The sequence below is a fragment of the Rhynchophorus ferrugineus genome, unplaced genomic scaffold (genome assembly GCF_030347505.1).
Source record: "Rhynchophorus ferrugineus isolate W39M unplaced genomic scaffold, kcgeb_rfMv2 rfM3, whole genome shotgun sequence".
Classification (NCBI taxonomy): Eukaryota; Metazoa; Arthropoda; class Insecta; order Coleoptera; family Curculionidae; genus Rhynchophorus; species Rhynchophorus ferrugineus.
Window position 1 is genome coordinate 57,094,980 of NW_027472582.1, and position 26,129 is coordinate 57,121,108.

A 26,129-nucleotide genomic window follows, 5' to 3' on the forward strand; every position below is an offset into this window, starting at 1 on the left:
ACACACTATTTCTACTCAGTTATATCAAACTAGGAGTTTCTGATCTGAAATGATCTGCATGAATGATCTGAAAAAATATGATTTGATACCATATCACAATGTATTTGAAGACGTATGATGATAAATTGGTATATTATCGTAAACGAATAAAACTATTAAGCATTATTTAATTAACATTATTTTAATGTCTTCGCATTCTTATTTTTTATGAAGCGAACATTGACACAGACACTGACTTGTTGATGTTGATGACGGTTGATGATGATTGTCTGATTTAACTTTGGCCTATAGACAATTAAAAACACAAAAATTCAAATGATTTTCTAATTATGACAGTCCCGTTGATTGACCATTGCGCTACCAATCCAACATAATCAATATTCAAAAACAGACAAAAATAAGAAAGAATGCAACCCATTTTTTACATTAGCATAAGAGATAATCTAAATGCATAATAGAAGTCATTGAAGTAATATCATATATTGATGTATTAACAAATAAATATAATAAAAGAAAAGAAGACAAAATAAAATAATTTTTAACTAACCTTAAACCAAATGTGTGTCAACAACACTAACATATAAGCAGAAACGTATTTTTCATTTTACTACCAACATTTACTAGTATTTAATTTTTTTTATCGAAATATATTTTTTGACACATTGACTAATCTCATCTGAATCGTTACTAATGAATATTTCTATTCATCTCTTTCAAAATACTTCTGAGTGACAGTTTTAATTGTTATCTCATTATTTATTCAAAATTTTGGAGCATGCTAAACGCTCACTTTTAGTTCATGGAAATTCAAAAATCCCAAAATCCATAAATTTTTGTGAATATCTGTAACATATACAATATTCACGGTATTTTATTAATTGGATGGTAGTCCTTGAATTAGTATAGTAAAATTCATGGCCAGAGAGTTCCAGAGAAAACATATCACTTTTTATATAAAAAAAAATATGACTGATACTTGGCCAACTGGACTGAGCCAAATGATTCCCAGAATTATTAGATGGGCCACAATTCTAAGAACTTGAGATTCGAATGAAAGTTATTAACTACGGGTAATCATCATTCATAAAAAACAACGTTATATTAATTCCAAGAATATATTCATAGAATAGTCTAAACATATCGTGAAATGGTATCAGATTTAGGTTGGAATTTTTACCAAGAATAGTACATGTTATACGAAGAAGACAGTTGAAGTCATAAAACTAAATACAAAATAAACATTGTGGTATATGTTAGATATAATAATTCATATACGTATGTTATACTTGGAGCTCATGATTTTAGTAATTTAAGTAAATACAAAGGTAACGTTTATTTGTATTCGTGGGTGATACGGAGAAATAATAAAATATATTAATTATCAAAAACCAAAAATTATTTTTCAATAAACATAAAATTCTAAGAAATAATATACTGATTTATAAACAAAATAATTACAAGATTTTGAAACCACAAATATTTATAATCAATTATTAAAATACATGTGAAGCATAGTCGTAAATTCGTAGATGTTATCTTGTTATTTTATCTACGTATCTCTGTTGTTCGAAATCAAAGACGTCAAATATAGTAGTTAATTATATTAATAATTTCTTCATCAATTATTTAAAATTATTTTAATCCTATAACCGTGAATTAACTTTAAGACACAACGTTATCTATGGTCTAGATACTCATATAGTTTGTGATTAGGTTACGTAATTATAAATCAAGTGCAACTAATTCATGTAAACTAATCATTTAAAGATAGTTATGTAGACCGAAACACACAAGTGATTTTGATACATGACAAAATTTGAGTAGGATATGGCAAAGATCATGAGCATCTACATGGAAACTTGAGCGATGCCTATTATTGCCCTAAAATACATGTTGATCTTCGAACATGCAACTCAAATGATGCCAGAAAGATATTAAGGGTGGTAACTGACCATAAACTTCTTTAAAAAATAATTATGTACATAATATTTTGCATTGAATTTACGAAAGAACTGAATTTACAAAAAATCGTCTCAAAATTAATTCACACTCCTTATATTACTAATATACTATAAATGATTATTGTTTCATATAGCACACTGTCTATAATATAATAGCTTTTATGATCACACCAAATCACTCAAAGTGTTAAATAATTATAACCATTGAAAACAAACTAATTAATTTGCCAAGAAAGCATTAACGTTCATCATTTGGAATGCAGACGAAATTTTGCCATTGGATTACTTTCAAACTGGCAGTATTATAACCTCCGATCATAATTGTATCTTTCAATAAACAATTTATCATCACATATAATGATTTAAATTAACAACTATAATATATTAATTCATATTTCCTGTGCCTGTAATATTTCACTGCCATGGTTTGTGGAATACAGAATTTGAGAAAAATTTTAATGGAAAATAGTCATATTTATAACTGTTCTCAGAATATGTTAAATAGCCTAGTATTACTCTTTGATTTAATTGTATAACTCTCTTAAAACTTTTAAAAATAATAAATTATCACAATTATTTCTCTGTTTTTACTTTTTATATATTATGGACTAATTCTAGTATATTTTATGGAATTTAGAGAGCAAACAGAAAGAATATTATTATATTAACACGATTTTAAAATGTAAAAATGTATTCGTTTTGACCTTTTATTTCATTTGATTTTACTCATAGAAAAGTGAAGGAATAATAATAATGTTTAAGATTAATATAATGTAATTTCTCGACACAACTGAACTTTTTCAATGTATACGAGGGACTTGAGATAAGTATCCATCCTTGACAAGGAAAAATGCTTTAGTTAGATATATTTTTATACAAATATGCTAGTATTAACTCTAGCTGTGAATGAAAATCATGATGCACAAGCGAATTGCTTCCTAACTCACTAAAACCTTATAATGTAGGTGAGTATTGTCTTGAGGAAAGTTAAATATTTTGATTCAATAGGTTTTAAGTAATTTTTCTATCTCTTACTAAAAACATAATTGGTCTGAGCTTCTTCAAAAAATCAGTACTCATTTCATAGCAGCCATAGGCTAAATCCATATTTATTTATCAGTTCTACTGTAAGTAACATGTTTTCTTCGTTAAATAGTTATGTCTGTAACGTAACCCTCTTTAGGTCAGTTTTATTTCAGAGAGCTTAATGGATTGAACAGTCATCTAATCTGTAATAAACTCTGGTGAACACATGTTTCCTCAACATTTATAAAAGGTGAATCAAAAACACCAAACATCATATGTTACTACCAGTTACAGATGAACGTTCTGCTACCTTCTACAGGAGGCTTTCTCTTGTTCGACAAATTCGACAACCTTCATAAAAAATGTCTAGTAAATTCTATAATATAATTTCTATAAAACACTTTCTACAAAAACTTTCTACAAAATGGTTTATCAATGCTGCAAATACAGTTGCCCAAATTTAGCAACCACTCAGAAACTAAACTGAATAGTTTTACAGTATTAGCACGATAATATAACTTTTCCAAACCGCTGCAAAGTTAGGCAGAGTACCTCGAAGAATACTTATAAGAGTACCCTCGTAGACATGACATTTTCAATGCTAAGCCAGGCCTAAAAATCTTAAATTCGTAAAAACTCTCACAACTATTAATCATACTTATAACAACACAATTTCAAAGAAAATGTATAAGTGATTTATCCTTTAAATAAATAAGATAAATAAAATTAATGTCAAATAGATGTCAAATTAATATGAAGCACCATTAAAGAATTTAAAACCCAAAATAATTATTATGTTATTCTCGTTCTATTTTACCATTATCTACATGATAACAATGAAAGTATTAAACAAAAGAAATAATACCAGAAAGTGTGTTTCGATTAAAAAGTAGCCCAACCTACTACAAGCCTTTCTTTTTTTTTTTCGTTTATCAGTTGACGTACTAATACTTTAACAATATTTATAATTTTCCAAAAATCAATTTGATATTAGATCTTCTCTAACAATATTTTAACTACAAATAATAAATATATATCATAAAAATGTTTATTGAAAATGTAGCACTCACACTATAGAAACATTAATTACCATCTTGGACACAATCTTGTTTTGGCATAGAAGAATATTTGTTTAGCTTTTGCCAGATGTAAGTTATTTAAATGAAGTATATATGTCTAACCAAAGTTTCAAAAAAGACATCCCTTTTCAACGTTTTTGTTTCAAACGAATATAAAAATATACTAATTTTTATCGAGAACATAAACAATAAATTTATTTGATTTTATAATCGATGTTAATAAAGGTTATTTACCAAATCTCAAATAATAATATATTATTGAAGAAATTATATTAATTTAAATATCATTCCATTGAAGAATTCTATTGTTTTAACTAGTGTAAACCCAGCAATTAAAAAAAAATATTGAGGTGCAAAAACTAATAGTGTATGCAAGCCAATAAAATTTAAAAACCTTAATAAACGAACCAATATAAATATCATGTTATTTATTTTAAAAAGACTGAAATTAATATGAGAATATTATTATTAAATAAATACGAACGAACGAACGAGGAAAGACAAAATTAAGTTATAACACCTTCATCTTCGAAAACTTTAATAAAATTGCACTAAAGATGTTTGTGTAAAGATGAAGATATGCATTCTAAAATATATAACATAATTCATCAAAATGAAGAAGAAAAACCAAACAAATGGGCTGAAATACATATCTACATTGACAGAGTCGAAGAAACAGCCTTCCTTTGACACGTAGTTACCTTTATTGTTATAGTTCCGTTCTAAAGCGATATATTTTCTTATAAGAGTTTTAAAGAAACACGCGATAATATTAATACTAAATGAATACTTACGCAATAACTTAACTAACTTATTCACATATATGCCTGCGAAAATTATTTCCTGATATTTGAAATAACAAAATTATGCAATATTTTAAATGAACAACTATCCAACCCTAAACCATAAATAACCTTTAGGTGTCAAGGTAAGTTTAATCCTCAATGCCACAGTCTCTTATGAATTGTCCATATGTTAACGACAATAAATGATAGAACAGAAAAAACACTAACCAAAATCACAGAAATTTTCTTAAGAAACGGTTGATATCGACTTAATGTATTCTAGAGAGCGCATCAAACTGTACAATCTTGCCTGATGGTACCCGAAGAGACCTTAAACGAGACATAACCTTGACGTTGCAGTTGAAGGTCTCTGTCCAGGTCGTTGATTCGAAATGGCGAATCGACTTCGAAAGGGTTCGTCAGCTATATCACGTTTTTAACAATTTGATTTAAAATATTAATATGTACTATAGTTTTTTTACAGAAAATTACACCATAAAATTATCTATAATATTGTTGATTTATAGCACTGATATTTTTAAAAGAAGGTTGAGTCAGCATTATTTAGATCGTTGAATATTTGTATTTTATGAAATGTTTTGGACAATGGACTTAATATAATAAAAAATATCAAAAAATCCATGAAATTTTCGAGTATTTGGCTAGCACTTTATAAAATATGTTTTTTGGCAGAGTCTTGGTTTTTAATTTCTTAAATGCATGCATGCATCCTATTTTTATCTTCGTAAAAACTCACAAATTTTTTTAAATTACTTCATTGCAATTTATTGCAATATTATCTACTTATATGCTGCATTTCTCATATAAGAATAAAATAGTAACAGCCTAACATTCTAACTAATTTATCATAACGGGCCAATTGAAAAGTCCCCGGCCAACCATAATAAAACACATTTTTTGGCAAAATTAATTTTTTTTATTCAACATAATTCCCTTCAAGGTGTATCACTGATTATAGCGATCCTTCAACTTTTCGATACCATCTTTGTAGTACGATTTGCTCTTCGCTTCAAAATAGGCCTCAGTTTCGGCGATCACCTATTCATTCGATGAAAATATCTTCCCAGCGAGCATTCCTTTGAGATCTGAGAACAGGAAATTTGGAGAATACGGTAGATGAGGAAGCAATTCATGGAATTTTGCCTTCGTTTTCACTGCCTTGTGACACGGTGCATTCTCTTGGTGAAGAAGCACTTCCTTTTTCTTCAAATGCGGCCGTTTTTCGGCGATTTCGTCTTTGATATGGGCAAATAACGCTATGTAATAGTCGCTGTTGTTGGTCCGTCCTTTTTCAACGTAGTGAATGAAAATTATTCCATGTGCATCCCAAAATACAGACGCCATAACCTTGGCAGCCGACCGTTGCACTCGGATGGATTGGACTTCGGAGTGAAATGTCACATATCGACGCAAAAACTCGGGATTATTACACTTAATCATCTTCAAACACTACTCTGAATCATCAACTCATCATTGTTTTTGATCAAAAGTGAGCTCGCGCGGCACCCACTTTGCACAGAGCTTTCTCATACACAAATAATTGTGAATGATATGATGTACACGTTCAGTTGATATCTTTAGAGTGTCTGCTATTTCATTCAAATTCAATTTACGGTCATTCAAAATCATTTTGTGGATTTTTTAAATGTTTTGGTCGGTAACAACCTTTTTTCACTGTCTTCGAAACTTAGCATACCAATCCTTGATGATTGATTTTCCTGGGGCAGTGTCCGGAAACTCGGCATCAAGCAAGCCGAGTTTTTGCTTCAACTGTATTGTTTCCCTTCAAAAAACAATATTTTATCAACACGCAAAATTGTATTCATTATTTACACAATAACAAAAGTTTCTTCACTCAAAATGCTATAATTCACAAACTAACGATCCGACAGCTGTCAAATTTATACACGCATATTTTCAGGGTTAGGGCTAATGAATTTAATTCCATCTATGTGTCAGGCCGGAGACTTTTCAATTGATCTGTTATTTATAATATAATAATTCGATATTTCTATAAGAACTACAAGATTGGTTCAATAATTATTCAAGATAAGAATGAGAACTCTTAGGCTGTACAATATTGTTTCGAACTTAAATCAAGTTAAATCAATTGCTTATTGAATAATCCTACTAACTCAAGATACTATACACACAAATATATATAATCATTATTTAAATCAGACGGAAAAGTTACCCAGCATTTTACTATTTTATTGTTTGAGGAATACGGATTTTTTTAAAATAAAAAACCCCAAATTATTTTAATCTTTTATACTTTCTAGATAAAAATGATTTTGGCAAATCAGAATATCCAACGTTATTGATGTCTACATGATGGACGAAAATAATAATAGGAAAGTCGTACCACACACCAATTTGTAACATTTTAATATTTCAATGTCAAAAACGAGGTTAAAATGTGTATTATTACAGAACAGAAATACTTACGCTTCATTGCCTGTTACTCATTCAGTCCATATAAAGAATACCTGTTATAAAGATATAATACTGAAAGCTAATACTAGAGAGTTGAAATCTCCATATTACTATACCATTTTTGTCAACAAAAGGTATTTAGGAAGAGAACAATTTCAAAGAATACAATATGCCTCAAAAAAACAATCACCCACAGGAAAACCATTGAATATCCCACAAATTGGTCATTTTAAAATGTAGTGTATAAAATTCCCAGGAATTGAATTGTTTTATTGAGCTTGATCCTCGTAAATTGGTTTTGGATTCCAATGAAAAAACAAGGAGTATAAGGATGGAAGAAGCCTAAATATGTTTTAAATAATAGGCAATTACTAAGTTTTTGGTCAATATAAACGCCTCTAACTATAAATTTGCTCTTTCAAGTGCAATTGTGATTTGAAACGATACCAAGGTGGATGGAAATTTCATTTGAAATCCCAGCTGGTGTACCTAGTGCTGAAGTAATAAACCGAATTAGCTAAACTGCCGGAGCTTTTGATTATGCTGGGAGGATTATGCTGGGAAGAGGATGCATGTGGAAAACTATCTTTTTCGAGGTTACATCTTACAGTCTGACTTCTTATAAGCCTTCTAGTGCGATGCTTAATACAAAGTATCTCTTCGAGATCAATAAAATTGTAATTAAATGCGAGACAGCAAAAGAAAATTAAATAGAAATAAAATACGAAAAATCAGCACCTAATATTTTCATTTTAGCAATTTAGTATTTCTGTAACTAAAATTTGTGTAAAACCCTAATTAAAAAACGTTTCTTTAAATTTCCATAGTACGTTCACTATTTTTAAGATATATAATCGATAATGAACCTGATATCAAATAGAATGTTAAGCCAGCTTCGTTGGCGCAGTGGTCAAGGTGATAGGACGGTCCTCCTACTGTTACGATAGTCGCGGGATCGAATCCTGCCGTGGTATAGACGTACATTATATCTTTATAAGCAACAGTGACAAATCCGACAAGGAATAACCATCCTAGTCACGCCAGTAACCAGCCTGGGTAATACCGGATGCCTTCTGGGATAGTCTTTAAGTTGGTCACTGGCCAGTCGGTAGACTTAATGCCGAGAACCGTGGTTCGGAACCCACGTTAAACTGTAGGTCCAGTCCAGATAAGCCCTCGTTGGTAAAAAGGAGACTTTAATATATTAAAAAATATATAATTTTAGCGTTCAAAAATAAACAATAATAGGCAAAGTGATTTAAAAAGTTTTACAAATATTTTTGTTGCCTTGTGTTAGCCATAAATCTTATATGATAATTGATAATCAACATTAACACTGTTTCCCTTTCAACAAGGATATTTACTGAACCACCCTCGTATTAAACAATTACTACATATTAGGTAATCAAATAATCAAATTTAATAATTTAATGACCAGATCAAGGCCTAAACAGTTTAAAAATATTTTTTTCAGCGGCTAATTTATATTGACATTGATTTTTTTCCCTTGTCTGCTATCCATTTTTATCTCGGTGTGGTATCTGATACGAAAAAATCAATATACATTTATGAGCTTAGATATAAATGGTTCCGCAGTAAATTTCAAATCCGATAATTTATTATCACGTTACCGTAGCTGTGTATAAATATATTTTTCAGGAACGACTTCCTTAGGCTTAATAAGGACCGAGGCTTTATTGGAAAAGCGATATTCAAATTGCCTCTCAAAAACATGGTCGTTAAACGCAATTTATATAACGGAATGATTTTCTTGCAAATCGTTTTCGCTAATAACGCGTAAAACCTACAAGTAGTACATTGAAAATCGAATCCTTTGGCATTGTTGTTTCAAGTATTGATTAGTTCGCCCTGTGTTATGCAATGTTTCATCAAATAATAACAAATGGTTCAAAAGTCCCTCTACCATTTTGATTGAGCGCTATTTGGGTTTTTTCGCTTTAACCATTGTGTTGTGTAGACATCCAAATTTTATAATGGATAAATAAACGCAACAAGAACGACTAGAAATAGTGACAATATTTATTCCAAATAATCGTTCCATTATTGCCACTCAGCGGAAAGGGCGTCAAAATATATTAATCGTGCCCCATAAAACCACAATTTATCGTTTATATGCGAATTTTCGACACTATGTTACGACAGCAGAGAGGTCTCGTTCTGGAGGAGAATTGATGTCTCTTAACGCTGAGAATGTGGCTCTAGTGCGCGATAATGTTGCAGAGTCTCATTTCTCAATTCTCAGTTACACATTTCAGCAAGCAATTTAAGGCAAGTTTTGAAAACTGATTTTAAAATGTTCTGGTACAAAATTCAATTAGTCCATAAATTGTTGAGTAGAGTAATGCAATCCTAAGGCTGTCTGTTGAAAATGAAAGTGAAATGATTTTTCGTCTAAATTGATAACGAGCGATGAAGCCCATTTTCTTCTCAGTGGCCACGTCAATAAACAGAACAATCGGTTTTGGGGAACACAGAATCCTCAATTAATTCATGAAGCATCATTGCATTCACTAAAATCAACTTAATGGTGTGGTATTCATGCTGGAAACATCACTGGTCCCATTTTTTTTCTAAATGAACAAGGTGTTGCTGTTACTGTTACTGCTCAACAGTACCAAGACATGATTCGAAATTTTCTTGTGCCTGAAATAGAAGAGCAACGACTAGAGGACATATAGTTTCAGCATCATGGAGCCACAGAGCTCCTTCAACAATTCAATTATTGAATGACGTTTTTCCACGAAGATAAATTTCGCAAAGTGGCGATTTAGCAGGGCCAGTCCGATCTCCGGATTTAACAGCACCAGACTTTTTCTTATGGGTTTTTTAACATTAAAGGTTTATGTGAATAAGCCCCAAATGATTTAACATCTTAAATAGAATACTCGTTAAGAAATTGAAGAAATTCAGCCTCAGATGTTGCAGAATGTCATTAAAATTGCCTTAAAAAGAGCCAAAAGTTGCATAGCGAATCGCGGTCACCATTTAGACGATATAATGTTTCAGTCATAACCAAAAAAAAAGGTAAAGACCAGATAAACGTTTTATGAAATCAAATTTATTTATCTTTTCTCTAAGCAAAATTATAGGCAATCATAATGGTAGGAGGATTTTTGGCCCACGTTGTCTCTAGGAGCATTTTCAACATTCTCAATGCCAGAAAACTATAATGAACAACGACAAGTTTATATTTCATAAAAACCCATACAAATCATTTGGCATTGTTGAGTTATATTCTCAAGATCTTATTTTCCCCTGAATTCAATAACACCTCCAAATTGGTTATCAATCTTTTTTTGTGAACGTTTCTATATCTATACATTTTCTCTTTTTCATATCATAAGACGACCATATTTAAAACATCTAAGTATACCGGTACATTTCTACAAAAATACAAAGACCTTCTGTAGTAGCAAAACTCAACACTAACTTGAGTAATACTAGATAGATAAAACCAGTATGATGGGAGCTCCACTGAGCTAAAATTCATGGAAGGGTTGCGATTGCAAAACCTTTTATAGTGCTAAGTTGAAATACAAAAAGTGCAACGATTATAAAACCTAGAGGGGTTCATTTCCATTGAGTGTTACTACTGCAATAGCTTGGGTTACACACAAAAATTTAGAATCGAACTTTCAATCGACAAGTCAATAATACATGATAATTATATATCAAAAAATTAAAAATTCATCCCACAGTTATTGATGTGTTCCTTTTACTATGACGGATTTGAATTCGAAAGTTCCATCCTGCTCTGGTAATGGATGTTTTGCAACTGTGTATATGGCATGGCGCTAAAAGCTACCCTATAAACAACAGCGGTATGACAAACTAAGATAGTGAAAACTTATTTTAAAGAAATACTAGTTTAGCGGTAGAAAATAATTTATTTTTCTTAATAGATGGCTTTAAAATAGCATATCTAATAATATTTATTCAATGAAAAGTGTCCATGGAACACTCTAAATATAATTATTTAGATTACACAGTCAAAATGATTAAACTTAGAAAACAGATAAGGCCATATTCTAAATGTTTTTCATTTTAACTTCCAAGAAAAGAAAATTCCAAGGCTAGCTAATGGTACTGTACATAAAGTGAAGCTAATGCCAGAATTATCTTATACGTCTTGGTTGATGATATTTGAAAAAGTTGAAGTTGAATATTGAAAAAATCGTTAAAATTCTTAAACATATCGACCATAAAACAATCTTAAACCATATACATAATACTGGATATCAAAAGAAGCTCGATAGTTGTATTCTACATGAATTAAAAGTAAAAACTTTTAGAAAATCCAAAATAATCACGTACGACAAGAATGTGAAAAATATCGTAGTTGCAAAACCTGAATGGATACCAAGGAAGTGCCTGATTCGATTGGAGAGAGATTATTTAACTGTCCAAAATTAATACGATTAAAACAGATTTTTTTAATTGACAGAATTAATCAATTGAACTTATTCTTGTCTCTGCACAACTCTCTTAACTATGCAGAGCCTGTTAAAATCACTTGGTTAAATTCTTCGTTCTAAAATTTCAGAAGTTCTGCAGTGACGGTTGTGGTTTTACCAGAGAAGTTGAAAAAGGTCATCGATCAAAACAAAACGTAAATAATTAATTTTGAAATATACGCGAATAAATTTGCTTTGAGAAAATGAAATTACTTTTTCACCAGCCCAGGGACAAAATCTAAACAAACATAAAACAAAAATATGAACGAGATATTAAAAAGGTGAAAAACCTGGCCTTAGAGGAAAACCATAACAAGAAACAAAAGAGAACGGGTTCATCCAGTGCATCACAAACACAACGTGCAGTTTTAATTTTATAGTTTTAACACAGTACCTTGAAATCAATAATGAATATTTTTATGTATCTGCGAGGGTTATTGAATGGAACATTGTAGGCGATCAAATCCAATTAATGTGGAGGATATGTTGTAACAATTATATCTGCAATTTCCCAATTTTTGTAAACGAGTTGTGAATCATTGATCACCTACGAGGGTTTTATTTGTAGCGTTCTTTTAATCCATGAAGACAACTTGGCGACAAATGTTAACAAGTTGGAAAATCCAAAATCCCCGAATAGAAAATCTCCCAAAAGATACCTTTCTTCCGCATCTACCGTATTTTCTTCCGAAAACATTGATCAATATGGATCGGGTAATACCGAATCCTAATTTTCCGCATTTGAATATCAATTTTTTGTAACAAATTTTGGATTGGCTGTTCAGAGAAGATGAAACCAGTTTAGCTGAACGGAAAAAAGAAACAATTAGATGTCGGACCTGGCAAAATCATTGCTACTATGGATAGTAATTGTTTTGAGCTCTTTTGACCCAGCCGCAAAATCAAAATATCAAAATATAATCAATATCAAAACGATACGGCATCAACTGGACCCAATTGAAAAACATACAAGCAATGCAGAATCAACTAATACAAATTATTAACAATAGCAGGTCGATGAAGAAACCGATGCTCTATAAACAGTAGAAGGAATTTCAAGAGAATGCCCAAAGATAGTTCGGATATTAATAGCTATTATTACATTATTGCATTTCTATCGAAACCTGCGAAAATGACGCTTTTGTTGAATTCCTATTTAGTGTTGATGTTAAAGAAGAAAGAACAACCTCAAACTGTTTCATATTTAATAGCTATCAAAATAATCCCTATCGTAGTTTAATATTGATGAGCAACATTTTTTTTCTGAAAAATTATGAGAATTTTTGTTATTCTAGAAACGGACAGTTCAGACAAAAATAATATTTATATTCTTTATATTCTATTTATATTCTTCAGCTTTAATTTACAGAAACAAATAATTTTCGATGCTACAAATGGCAATTCTTGGACTTTTTGCACGCTCCTCGTACCAATAATGTAATCGTTTGTTTCCAATATATAATAATAACAAATACTATCTAAAATGTAGTACCGAGAAAAAGGACAAATAATGTAACCAAGAACTACAATAACAATCAAATTCATATAGCTTTCCAATGTATCTAACTCTTGGTTACTATCACAGGTCAAAGATAACGGTGCAAAAAATACGGACCATTGAAATTTGATTGCAAAATCGATTGTAGAGCCAAACAAATGCGATCATTTTAAACAATGAAACAACAGATGTGATTGAACTGGGCGCCATTTCAACCGATGTAAGTGTTCCATTTCACAGTTCGTTGGGCACCAGTATCGTGTTTTACGATAGCCCACTCAAGGCTTGGCGTTTTTTTTTTCGTTCCACAGGATTATATAGGACAAATATGAAAGAATCTGAAGTGTGGCCTGCGTAAATATCGAAACAAATCGGGTCAACATAGATGGAATTGTGGCGGTTGTGAATTCCGATTATATCAATGTTGCTATTTAAATAATTACCTTGATATAATGTATACTGAATCAAAACTAACATTACCCTTTTTTTAATAGATACATTTAAATATGTTGTCTTAAGTGATTACAATGCAAATAAGTGAATAGTAGTCATAGGTCAGATAAACATGAAACTTAACACTCTTAACACTCTATACTTCAGAATATGGCAATGAAATAACTGAGAAAAAAACTAAATCTTGATTGAATCAATACATTGGCTTCACTATATGAATGTTACAAATGAGGCTGAACACATTTTAGGATTTACTTGAAAACCAGATGAAGACCTTTATATCCACGAAAAAAAAATCCAATATCAAGAAATAACATTAAATAATAGCAGACCCATAGTAGTTTCAAATAAAACTTATACACCGAACTGGTCAGAATAGTCAAAGCGTATGATATAAGATTCGAAATTAGTAGCTTTCGGCTTTTGAAAATATCATTATCATTCATTCGGTTCACTAGAAGTGTACAATTTGATGATAATGAAGAAAATGCGATACCGGAGCTGTACACGTGGAAGACATCAGAGACGAGCTGATCTATGATGGCTTTGGCATCAAGCTAATGTAATAATGAGGAAAAAATCCTTAAAAGATATCTGTAAAGACTATCTTCAGCAGACTACTATAGTCTAATAGAGCTTCCGCCAAACTTACAGGTGAAAACTTGTCCATAACCATTCCGGAGGTGAAACTCTTCTCAACTTAGTTGCAACTCATTCAACACTTTTAACCTAGGGCGCGCCAGTTCCAACGAGCCAACAAACTAATCCAACCAAGGAAATGCTCCATTAATCAAACATTTCTGTATTAATAAAGACAAGAATCGTCCAAAATGTTTATGGATTCTCCGCGGTCATCTCATCTGGTTAAAAAAACTCACAAATATATTCTTCAAATCTAAATGAAATTAGTTATAACTGTAGTCAAGATTATTACATAATCCAAGTTATGACATAAAGATCTCAAAATATTCTAACATCTCTACTTACTTGGAGTTAGGGTGGTCGAAGAATAGTTTAGAACTTGAACTACCTTGAACTTTAGTTAACAACAAAATACACAACGAAGTTCATAACAAAATTAAGGTTGGGTCAGAAACTAAGAAGCAATTATTTAAAATTGGGACTACCTTAAGGACACAAAAAACATACTACGGGTGTGCTTTAGTGACTCATTACGGTATTCTCTGCAATATATTTCACTTACGCTGAAGGATTTAAATTGTGTTAATTAAATATAAATCTAAAACAAGAAGCCCAGTTACTATTTGAAAGAATTTGAATTGAATAAGTACATTCAAGTCATAATTATACAAAGATTTTATAAATTAAATATACAATTTGCAAAATTTTTGTTCAACAGTGTAGCTCTAAAAATAAATCACATGTTTATCTAAGCGATATTTTTACATATAATGCCAATGACTTCTAAATAACTAAAGCAAGAATTCATTTCATTCTAATCACAATCAAATATTTGCAACAGTTAGTGAAAGCAATCAATTTAAATATATTTGTCATCAGCAAAATATAAGATCCTTTAAATTATTAAGTGTATGATTATGAATTGCTACAGATTATTCAACATGTCTTATCCACTGCTATAATGGTTAACTTATTTTAATTAAATTATTACCGATTACATGTATTTTGATAAGAGAAGTCTATTGGAGAAAATGAAAAGTCAATATCAATGTAAATTGTAAACTGTTAAACAATTTAACGTAACTGTTAAATTCAATGATTTTGATATTTCTCTGTATAAAATGACACTTTTGTATTTAATATTATTGAGTAATTCAATGCAATGATACATTTTTATACACTTGTGGTGATGCTGCTCCGTCACATTCCAGTTGTTCGTTTTGATATTACGCGTCTAAAAATCGTAATTTTGATGTCATTGACCACTACACCAGATATAGTGCCTTCTGATTTACCCTTATTAAGGTTAATACTGTATGGTTGATGATTTCTATTTCGAAATGCTGAAGAAATGCGAAAATGGATTGATAATTAGATTGCTGCCATACCAACATCGTTTTTTCGATAGGGTATCATCATATTGACACAAAGACAAGACAAAAATTAGAAAATGAAGGAAATAAATTGTCTATAATAATAATTAATTGAAATATATTAATATATATTGTAGTGATATTTCTCAATAAATGTCTTCTTAAAATGATAAAATTATCAGGAACATCCTTTATGTATTCTTCTTCATGTATGGCATTATCGTAAAAAAATACTCTTTTTTGTTTCAGAGTAACATGTTCATACACTGACTTATTTTACTTTCACCAAAATATTTGGATTCATTTGGTGCAAATTGATGAATGAGGAATTATTTTTGAGATACAAAAACAATAGTGATGTTTGCCAGGATATGAAGGTTCAAATAAAATGAAATTATTTTTCAAAGGATACTGCTGTAACGCAAGAATGGTTTTTGAAAGCAAATAGCGATAAACGTCGGAGAAACTTTTATAGGTTCCTATATCAAATTTCCGGACAGGAATGTTTGTTCTTTTAATTTCAAACAAGATAATTATCGAACTAAATTTAAAAAAGCATTAATGAAGATGAAATTCCAAATTTTAATTGAAATAGGAAGATTTTCGTTAAATGTATTAAAAAGTATGTGTTTTCCATAGATAATTTTGAAACAGACGAATCTATGCCTTTAACAACGCAGACAGAAACCAGCCTGTACAATACCAAAAAGACTAAGAACTAAATGTATATGTGGTAATATTTCAAGCAAGAATTGTCACATATATTTTTATTATTCTGCTACTGTTTTTATGTTATGTTATTTAAATGTTATTTAACGATGCCAGAAATGTATTTTATTTAATTAGCAAATGATGCTAAAAACCAAAATTATTTATGGTACAACATTTAATTGAACAAAAATTATCATTATTAAAATATTTGCAACATATACTTATTGTTATAATTGAAAACTTATTTTATGTGGAGATTTATCAAAACCATCAAATTTCACAGTTAGGTAAAGTTGTTTATATTAATACTTCACTTTTTACCAATAAGTATCGCTGGTCAAAACACATCACCACCTAACATTTGTAAATACGTGTTGGACATTTAACTGTAATGTTGAAGCTGAAACAAACACTTTTGTTCGTAAAACAAAATGGGTAAAAAAACTTTATTGATTAATCACATGTTGATTTGTCCAAAAATATGTGATAATGAATACAGATTGTGTGATATACAAAATACAATGCGCACATGAAGTTCAATCTTACATTTATGTTTTCTAAGAAGGAAATATACAATTTATTAATACTTGTTAGTGTCTATTATTATTATATTATGTTATTATTTGGTCCATCTGTCTCCTTAATTCGCGTATATATCTAACATATTTCAACTGATATCTAGTCTTGCATCATAATTACATTTATTTATATTTAAGAAAATTGTTTAATCTTACAGTTACGAGAATTATATTTTTTCTTTTGTATAGTGTAGAGGTCTAATTTATTAGACCATTTAACTATTTCTGTAATATTAATTAATCAATTTATGTAATATTTGTGACATTGGAAAAATATTATGACTTAAGACAACAAAGAATATCAAATTGCATTGAAAATCTGGTGAAGTTCTGAAGAATCTGAAGAAGTGAAGAAAAAGGCAACGAGCAAACAAAAAACACCTGGCTAGCAAAAATTATCTATCATCAGCTCATAGTCGAAAATTCTGCATAAAAGGGGGTTCAGGTACCAGTGTAGACCAAGAGTGTAAGAAGTTAGACCTAATAGGAGACCCCTTATGGTAGCCATAGTTATAGTCTTTAAGAAAGTTCGAGATCGTAGAATTTTCGAGCATTTCTTAAGAGTCCGTTTCTGACGTACTAAATTAGCGTGAAAAGTTCCTAGCTGGAAGAATATTTTCGCCCTCCAAAATTCTGAACGAGTCGGTATACAGAAAAGGGTTTCTTGGACCAACCTTCTCGTCCACTACCAAAAACCCGAGGGAGGATTTTCTACGATAAAATACGATTAATCCACAGTGAACAAAAATATATACCAGTAAGATTGACTAGAAGATTTACCGAGAAGTTTCATTAGTCAAAGAACATGAATTAAGAAACAATCAGTCAAGATTTAATGAGAATTAAGATGAAAGGAAAGGTATCAAGAATAGAAGTCAAGAATCAAGAACAGTAGAATTCTTCTATATCGTGTGTATATCATCATTTGGGATCAATCACGGAATCAATATTATCCAAAACTAGACATACGATTTAGTAAGTCAATTTCACCCTTTCACCATTACGTATCGATCTAACAATTTTTATTTTATATATGTTTTTATATTATTCATTTAAATGAACAAACTCGTCTTTGTGCATTAATTTATGTAAAGAAGAGAGAAAATAAATTGTATTTTCTTTACAACATTGTTTTCTCTCTTTAAGAACTCAACATCTATGTTAAAAAATATAGAAGCCTACTACAAGACCCAAAATATTTTCGTCACAATTCAAGTTAATAATCTGTAATTAAAAATGATGCCTTCTCTTTTGACTGACTGTAGGATCGCTGCGACGGTTTGTCGTAATGAAACCGAACGAAAAGTTTTATATCGAAAACGCAGTCTTTGTAATTAAATAAGTTTGGCGAAGTTGGATTTCATTAGATTATTTAGCCAGTTATTTTAATTTTGCAACGAGACAAGACGAGCCGGGCAAATGGTAAGAATTCTCCTCTCTCGACGAGATCCAACCAATTTGGCTGACGGTCGTTTTTGCGAAGCGTTCAGATTGGATTCGATTTCCTCGAGCGGTATTACAAACGCCGCCTTTTCAGTTTTTCCGTCGTTCTCCAAGGGGTGAAACGAACGAATTTACATCCACCGACTTCACGGCCAGACATCCAGACGTACTCGTAGGCCCTCGCACTCGAAAATGAAAAGACAGCCGACAATTCTCACGATTTTCCATAGATAAAAGGAAACAAAGAACCTTAGTCTAGTTCACTAGAATATTCTAAGGCGTTTTTCAGGTCCCAATGTTATATTTAAGTAATCAGATTAGAAAATGTATTATTCAACTGATACAGTATTTAACAAATTTAAATATTAACAACCTTATAGTTAATATAATTTGACATAAAGTAAAAATATCAAACTAGCAATTTTTATCGATGTATTACAAGGTTTTTCGATAAGAAAAATATAATAGTATATATTTAATTAGTAGACTTAATTAGTAATTACCTAAAAATTGTAAATCTGAAATGACGGTTTCAGTTACTTAATAGCTGCTGAACCAACTCATTCCTATTAGTACAGTTTTTTGGCTACTTTTGGAAAATGTTATCACATTGTAGGGAGAAAAAATGTAATAGTTACAAACCAGTTTAGGTTTACTAACAAACTTTCAACAATTGGCCAGGTGCATAGATGTGTGCATAAGAAATGTAATTGAAAAAGCTTAAGAAGGTAAAAGCTATATATATATATATATATATATATATATATATATATATATAGCAGTCTATATATGTATATAGACTGTATACTTAGATGTAGCACAAGCCTTCAATAAGGATGGCATAACGGTATTGCTAATAAGCTACATAAAATGTTACCGAAAAAATACACTAAACTATTAAAACCTTATGTTACAGCCAAAATGTTAAGAGTCAAACAAGAGGAAGTCTACTTTACAATAAAAGTAGCTGAAACACTTGTACCAGAAGGAAATATGTTGGTGCCAATAATTTGCCAACTCTACACATATGCTATACCAAAAATAGAAGATAACACGATGGCTACATACTTATTACTTGTATTAAGTAAAAATGATATTAAAACAAATTTTATAATAAATATTAGCTAGTATTTTAACATCGTCATGCAGTTTTAGAAAAAGTTATTGTCCACAAAATACAATAATATTAGTTATATTATTTTAAAAAGTATCCTAAACTCTTTTGCAAACAGATAAAAAGTTCTTTCTTATTTAGCGCCAAACTTTTGCTCTAGAATAATAAGATATTAAATTAAAATTGTGCAGTTTTCTTAGTAAACTTTTAACACAATTACCAACGAAAGAATAATACAAAGTTTCTCTTAAAATAACAAGGAGATATAAATAAGTTTTAAGCCTTAAAATAGTCATAGAATAAGCTCCAAATATAATCCAAAATAGATAAGAGATCTCAATTTAAAAAAAGTATTTGTTATATATGGATCTGGTGATAAGTACGCCTTTAGAATTTTAAGCTATTGTGGCTTCAATATTTTCTTAGAATAGATGGATATTGCTTATTAAACAAAAGTAAATAACTGTTTATATATATATACTGTATATATATACTGTATATATATATATATATATATATATATATATATATATACTGTATATATATATATATATATATATATATATATATATATATACTGTATATATATATATATATATATATATATATATATATATATATATATATATTCATTATTTAAGTCCGTTCTTAAATTTTGCAGCATGTTTTATTACTTAAAAAACGATGACATTGTTCACTTGCTCATTTCCATTTTAAAAGTACAGTGAACTTATGCTGTGTTAATTTAACTTTATACCCCGACAAATGAATGCCGACGACGTAGTTCAAGGGTGGAGGTATTAATTACGGTAAGTTGACCATCTAGTTGATTATAGGCTAATAATGCTTATTTAATCGTTGTTTCTAAATCCCTTTCTATTATGTATCATTTTGTTTATAAATATTTATGATTATATATTAATATATATATATATATATATATATATATATATATATATATATATATATATATATATATATATATATATAAATATATATATATATATATATATATATATATATATATATATATAAATATATATATATATATATATATATATATATATATATATATATATATATACATGATGGGCACCATGCAACATAATACATCTTGTTGCAATACTACTGTGTATAATGCGAATGGCTATGCTCATTTTACTTGGTCTTACTTAATTATATTTAGTTATGTTTTAATTTGTTATACGTTTTGTTCCGAAATTATTAAAACAAGCGATCGGTGAAATGTGTGATCTCACACATATTGTTCAACATTTCACAAGGGTCTCGTAAACATCACAAAATATGGCAAAAACTCATCGTGATGAGGAATTCTGGGCGAAACCCAAAATTGACTTACAAAGACCAACGCAGAACTGGGTGCTCACTTGGGTAATACGATTTCGACAAAAACACGACAGGAGCTTCACAAATCATAACATTCATGAAAAGGCTAGTGGAAGCCTTTATAACGGAAGCCAATGCGCTAAGCTGCGAAAGGACTGATGCCACGATAAGGAATTGACACCTGATGATTGGAATAATATGGTAAGGTCCGATTGTTTCTGATTCAGTCGAAACGTCGTAATGATATTAAAGTCTATTTTAAGAACTCTACTAAATCCATTATTCCATTTAAACAGCTCATAATGAGCTACATTTCAATGTCCAAACACAAAGCGGAATCTTCGAGCTTTAGAAATACAGCTTTTTGATAAATTTTACAGATTTTTTTTACAGATTTTTTTAATGGCGGGGTTCCTTAGTATATTTATTGTCCTTTGCATTGGAAAGGAGTTAAAATACTCGCACTCTTTCGCCATTCAATGCAATTTTCATTAAAGATCTGACATCATTATATGTTATATAAAGCGACATATACAGCTCTTATTATTCGAAAATAAGTCACCATTTTTTTTTCGATAAAATAAAATAGCTTCTAACTAAATTAAAAATCTTTGTTTTAGATCCTGCACGTATCATAACTGATATATAAAAAAATATCTCCAATTATTAATATCCACATTTCGCTAGGGTCAGGGCATTTTAGATCCTTAATCCAAATAATATATTTTTTAATATATTAATATAATCTAAACCTATATTCGTTTATTGTTAGATTCAGTATCAATGTCTGTAGATCAGGCAACATATATGTTCACAATTATGGCAACAATATATATATTGCAAAACGATTTGCGGAATTGAAAATATTATACAATAGATTATATAAATTGTTTATTGAATCCACCTCATTCAATTTTTTTTCTATAACATCTTAACAACTATCAATACAAATGTTATATTCAATAAAAAAGAAAATAATTAAGAATCTGAAATTAATAGATAAAAATAGTTTATAATAATAATGACATTAAATTCTTAATTTTTTGAAATATATGGATTCATCAATATTTGTTACATTCCAGAGGGAAATTTCATTCATGTCCTAATTTAGGCCCGAGACACAAAACCATATTTGGTACATCTACTTAGCTAGAATAGCCCCTCTCACTAAAAAAATAGTAAAACTCCCCAAAAACTCCTTTATTTATCACAAAAACCCGTATAATTAATGAAATACAAGTTAGTGTTCCTTTATTTATCCTTTAACCAAATAAAATGTACTAAAACGGACGTAAAGTATACGAAGCGTAAGAAATATGTACTAGAGTAAACTATTATTTTGTGGAGAATGGATTGTTGGAGAGAACAACGGAATTCAGAATTATCTACATCTTTTGCAAGTTAATTAACAATTATACATTAAATAAACTATTTCTATTTAATATATTCTAATAACACGTCCGTTTACATAATTAATAATCAATCGGATTATCAACAAAATTAATTTTAAATAATTAAAGCCTGAAAAGAATTTTATTTTAATCAACATCAACTTAAATATTGAATTCTACAACTTATTAATGTTATCGTACCTACCTTGAAAATATCAACTAAAAAATAAATTTAGAACGAACAACTGACATAGTCGCAAATGCTTGGGTAGACTAACGCAGACTTGTATATAATTTCCCCCTAAGTATATTAAATTAATAACAACTTCCATGGAAATCCTTTTATTTTTGTCGTCGTAAAACTTTTATATTGCCGTTAGAACACAAAAAGTCGATGTTGTGATATTTATGAATATATGTTGGGGTCACGCGACCTTTTGAAGAAAACACGAGACATTTGTGAAAAATGCATACTTACCCACTTCAGGAAATCTACCGTTAATTTACGACCAGATCTGAAACAAAGATACGTTTAATAATTATTGAGTATTTATTTCTCTAAACTGCCAGTGAAATAGACAACAATTAATAATCCTGCGAAGCATAATATTTGGTTTCACACAAATTCAATTTTTAGGTTTAGAAATTTAATTTAAAAACATTCAAATATATGCATCTTAAAAGAGATGCCAAATTAAAAGAGCATATAAATACGCATTTACATGTTCAATATTGAATGCGTGCATAAATGTATAGGTGGTTCCACTTGTAATAAAAATGTTAACACTGACAATTATTTTTTATATTTGGTAGATATGTACTGTAGCATTATATAATGAAACAATAATATATACGATAGTATTAGATACTTGTATTATGTATCATTTTAAACAATTATTAAACAATTTAATATAACTATTAAATTATTTTGATTACATTCTTGCATGGCATTTCTCGATATTAGATAACACATTTCCATTTAGTATTATCGATGGAAAATGTTTGAGAAATGTTGAAATTGTTGGCCTTTGTTTTGACAACTTTTTATGTGTTGATTTTGAGGTCAATGACAACGACCAACTAGAAAGCTCAAAAAATGTTCAGGTAACTTAGCGGTTGATGTATTAATCCCATTCACAAAATGTCAGGCGATGGTCAGATCTACATCGACACCGCAGAGAAACATTCATACATCCTACGAACTGCTAAAACCCAATGAAACTGCAGCTATATGGCGATCTTAATTGAACAAATTGAACGACATATTGTTGTAATGCTGTCATATTCTTGTGGCAAACATTCGTTGCCTGAAAACGTTTGAGTCATGTTACAATTAAAATAAAACATTTTATTCAACATAAAATTAAAAGGCAAGAATTTTTGTATGGGTAACAAAGAATAACTGAATTAACATCTAGAGAATCCATACAAAAATATTAAATAGATAATATATATAGTTCTCAAAATAGTGATATGAGTATAAATTAATCTAAGTATTTTGAAATTGGCTGCTTGATAAATACTACCAACTATCTATTTAAGACCAAGTTTTGATCCAGGTACAACATCTGGGATAAATGTTCCTCAACTATAGTATTGATTATTAAGGAATGTTCTTTATTTCCAGAATAAGGAAGTTCATAAGAGGATCCTCGACAGAATAACCAGGGTAAAAAGTAATTCAGTAGGAAGTTTTACAAGAACAACAAAATGTCAAAAATATAAATAAATTGTATAAATAAATAAATAAATAAATAATAAATAAAATGTACACAAATACCGACCAAAAATATTTAAGTGTCAAGATAATATCAAATAATGATTGTTAATTCTGATCGAAAAACTAATTAATTAGTTCATGTATACAAACATCTCCAAGGGACCAGTAAAAACTTGTAGGCCTTGAAAGTGTTTATGATACTTTGTTATTTCAGTGTTTATAATATTTAATAATAAATATAATATCTAATGGTTATTGCCTGTCTTAGACAACATCATACATATTAATTTCATACTCATAAGCATATATAAAAAATTTCAAATAATATTTCAAGAAAAAAGAAGTTAAGGAAAGTATTCACTTTTATTATTCGGGGTAGGTATTTTGTTACTGAAGCTTTACTAATCAGGTAATAACTTTTAAGCAAGTACCTGTAATGACTAAGTGATCAACTGATAAGGATTCTGCCATTTTCAATTACGAAATAACTAAAAACCATATTTGTTGAGATTACTTTGGTGTTTGCAAATATCAAAATCCCTTTAGTTTTTCTCTCAATAAAATCTTGCAAAGTTACTAAAACTTCGACTTTATTAAAGTAAATATGATGGCCAATATTTAGCCAAAACTGCCTGGACTGTGTTTCCATATCTCACACATCGTTGGTATTTATCGGTGTATTTTAACTCATTCTCATTTATGCTTTATATTTTCACATACTCACAGAGGCCACTCGAAATAACAGGTCAACTGAAATGTCCTCTGCGTGACAAATAGATGGCGCTACTAGAATTAAATCCATATGTTTTTAGTTAGCCCTAACCCATGTACAAATTTGCATGTAGAAATTTGACAGCTCATTAGTTTGTGAATTATACCATTTTAAATGAAGTTAACTATTGTTATTGTGAAAAAAATGGATAAAAAGGAATTTCGCGTGATAATAAAATATTGATTTTTGAAGGGAAAAAATACACTTGAAACAAAAACATGGCTTGATGCCGAGTTTCCGGACACTGCCCCAGGAAAATCAACCATTAAGAATTGGTATGCTAAGTTTGGATGTGGTGAAATGAGCACCGAAGACGGTGAACGCAGTGGACGCCCAAAAGAGGTTGTTACCGATGAAAATATTTAAAAATCCACAAAATGATTTTGAATGACCGTAAATTGAAATTGAATGAAATAACAGACACTCTAAAGATATCAAGGTGTACATCATATCCTTCACGAATATTTGGGTATGAGAAAGCTCGGTGCAAAGTGTGTGCCGCACAAATTTACTTTTGACCAAAAACAACGACGATTTGATGATTCGGAGCAGTGTTTGAAGACGATCAAGCGTACTGTAAAGAGTTTTTGCATCGACATGTGACAATGGATGAAACGTGGTTCCATCATTTCACTCCAAAGTCCAATCAACAGTCATCCGAGTGGACTACACACGATGAACCCGCTCCAAAGCGTGGGAAAACGCAACAGTCGGCTGGCAAGGTGGCGTCTGTATTTTGGGATGCACATGGAATAATTTTCATTGACTATCTTGAAAAAGGAATGACCATCAACAGCGACTATTACATCGCGTTATTGGACCATTTGAAGGACTAAATCGCCGAAAAACGGCCGCATTAAAAAAAAAGAACATGCTGCTTCACTAAGACAATGTATCGTGTCACAAGTCAGTAAAAACGATGGCAAAAATCCATCCATCCACCGTGTTCTCCAGATCTGGCCCTCAGCGACTATTCTCTGCTCTCAGATCTTAAAAGAATGCTCGTTGAGAAGAAATTTTCCTCGAAACTGAGGCCTATTTTGAAGTAAAGGATAAATCTTACTACAAAAATAGTATCGAAAAGTTGAAGGGTCGCTATAATCGGTGTATCACCCTTGAAGACAATTATGTTGAATAAAAAAGACCAATTTTGCCAAAAAGAAATGTGTTTTACCATGGTAGACCGGGGACTTTTCAATTTTCCTGTTACCTATACGGTTAGGGACTGCCTGAGTGATCTCTGTTAATTGAATATAAAGTTGTGCTTCTGTAGCACTTTGCCAACGCAGTCTGTTTACAGTTTT

General features: G+C 30.1%; 2 protein-coding genes across 2 annotated transcripts in view; both read right to left on the reverse strand.

The window, feature by feature from the left end:
* The window catches only part of LOC143194231 (facilitated trehalose transporter Tret1), a 42,610-nt gene extending 37,424 nt beyond the window's left edge, over positions 1-5,186 (reverse strand). The window contains exon 1 of the mRNA XM_076400871.1: positions 4,861-5,186. The gene's annotated coding sequence lies outside the window, so the exon portion shown is untranslated. The remainder of the gene's footprint in view (positions 1-4,860) is intronic.
* Positions 1-26,129, reverse strand: part of Schip1 (Schwannomin interacting protein 1) — a 612,769-nt gene that overhangs the window by 510,972 nt on the left and 75,668 nt on the right. Inside the window, exon 2 of the mRNA XM_076400854.1 lies at positions 22,812-22,848. The gene's annotated coding sequence lies outside the window, so the exon portion shown is untranslated. The remainder of the gene's footprint in view (positions 1-22,811; positions 22,849-26,129) is intronic.